Here is a 1,980-nt window from a genome sequence, read left to right as displayed (position 1 = left end):
AAAAAAAAAAAAAAAAAAAAAAAACCACAGCTGCTACAGCAGCCACAACTGGAGGCACCACCTGGTTAAGCATATAATACAGTATCATTCTTCAAGACCCATTTGTCTTCTTCAGAGCCAAATAGGCAAGTTGAATGGGGATAGGGTGGCCCCACCCCCCGTATATTTTTCTTAGCGGTGGCACTAATCTCTGCAATCCCTCCAAGAATGAGGTATTGCTTTTGATTTACTATTTTTCCAGGTAGAGACAGTTTTAGTAGCTCACCTGTCCTCTCCCACCATAACAGCCCTCAATCCACAGGTCAGATAATCAATGTGGGGATTCTGCCAGTTGCTAAGTAGATCTAGTCCAAATTATGTTTATGGTACTGGGGATACAAACACAGAATGCTTCTGGGACTTGCTGTGCGCACTGTGAAACAGACCGGAGCTAAAACTCCATTCATTACCTAGCTGCCATAAGCCCCTACCCTGACTGGTAGATCACAGTGATGTTTTGAGTCTCCTGGAATTAAGGTCAGTTCAGAGCCAGTATCTCATTTAAAACAATTTAATAAATATGAAACAATAATTTATTATGATAAAGAAAGAACACTTCAAAGAAAATACCTCTTACAGGGTAACTATCTTGGAAGATAGTTGATATTCCTTTGGTGGAAGTTAAATAGATGGGAAGTCTACTAAAGTGTTAATTGATTTGTGTAAGTGGAAGACTTCTAGGTCAAGTGAACAAAAGCATAACTTGATTAATAAAGACAGAAAGTCAGTGTCCCTCAATGAATACCCAGACTTGAGCCAGTGAAGAGGCCCAGAAGCCCTTGAACAAAGGGGAGGCCAGGTTCCCTTGAGGAAGACCACCAGTATACTTCCAGAAATGTATACTGTTAATCTTTCTCCCAGTCTTCCAAAAGGCACCTATGGCTTTTATTAGAGTGACTGTGCAGAGACCAACACTGAGTTCCCAATATGGCACCATTCTCTGGTGGCATGTTGGTTACATTGGACTGCTTTTTTCTCACTGAAATAGACACTGGATATGGATATGCCTTCTTTACACAAAGTGCTGCCACCAAACTACCCTGAAAAGTAATCCCTGTAAGGTCTGAGTATTTTCCCCAATGCACAGTATCCATGGATCCCAGATACCTGCATTCCCTTATGTAGTTAACTACATTCATATAACCTCGCAATCTTTCATTCACACTTTAACTCACAAGTCCCATTCAAACACACAAAATCTCACACGATCTCCAACTCAATCATAATCCTTTAAAACATACGCATCAATCTCAAAGCCACCACCATCTAATCACGTACCCTATCACTGTCATACAATCATTCAGAGACTCAAGCATATTCACAAACCACATTCACATACAGTCATTCCTCAGTGTCCCTCCAGGACCCCTCCCTACCAAAATCCACAGATGCTCAAGTCCCTTATATAAAATGGCATAGTATTTGCATATAATCTATGGAAATCCTCCCGTATTCTTTAAACCTTCTCTAAATTACTTATAACACATAATACCATGTAAATACTATGTAAATAGTTGTTATATTCTATTATTTTAGGGCATGATGACAAGAAAAAAGTCTGTACAAGTTCAGTACCGATTCAAACATCAATTTCTTTTCCCAGGTATTTTGGACTGAAGGTTGGTTGAATCCACAATGCAGGACCTATGGATTGGGAGGGCCAACTGTACATCATATATTTCACTCACTTTCTCAGTGACAGTTTCAAGTGCAAATCATCTCGCATACATGAATAAGAATCAGACACAAGCAGAATCACTTGTTCTCAAACAAGCACCATTTCCTCATATTACACTTGGTGATGGAGTTACTGGTCTCTTAGCAAGGTTAAAAATCCTTACCAAGGGGCCGGGCGCGTGGCTCAAGCCTGTAATCCCAGCACTTTGGGAGGCCGAGGCGGGTGGATCACGAGGTCAAGAGATCGAGACCATCCTGGTCAAC

The 1,980-nt window shown here is 40.9% G+C and overlaps 2 long non-coding RNA genes across 2 annotated transcripts in view; one reads left to right on the top strand and one right to left on the bottom strand.

Annotated features, from left to right (window-relative positions):
- Positions 1-1,879, top strand: part of LOC108287911 — a 13,518-nt gene extending 11,639 nt beyond the window's left edge. The window contains exon 3 of the long non-coding RNA XR_001818506.2: positions 1,643-1,879. This is a non-coding gene — a long non-coding RNA (uncharacterized LOC108287911). The remainder of the gene's footprint in view (positions 1-1,642) is intronic.
- LOC119467952 overlaps positions 1-1,980 on the bottom strand; it is a 12,542-nt gene that overhangs the window by 8,852 nt on the left and 1,710 nt on the right. The window lies entirely within an intron of this gene.

The sequence above is a fragment of the Cebus imitator genome, unplaced genomic scaffold, assembly GCF_001604975.1.
Source record: "Cebus imitator isolate Cc_AM_T3 unplaced genomic scaffold, Cebus_imitator-1.0 Scaffold356, whole genome shotgun sequence".
Lineage (NCBI taxonomy): Eukaryota > Metazoa > Chordata > Mammalia > Primates > Cebidae > Cebus > Cebus imitator.
Note: the sequence above shows the minus strand (reverse complement) of the source record. Positions and strands in the feature narration are given on the sequence as shown.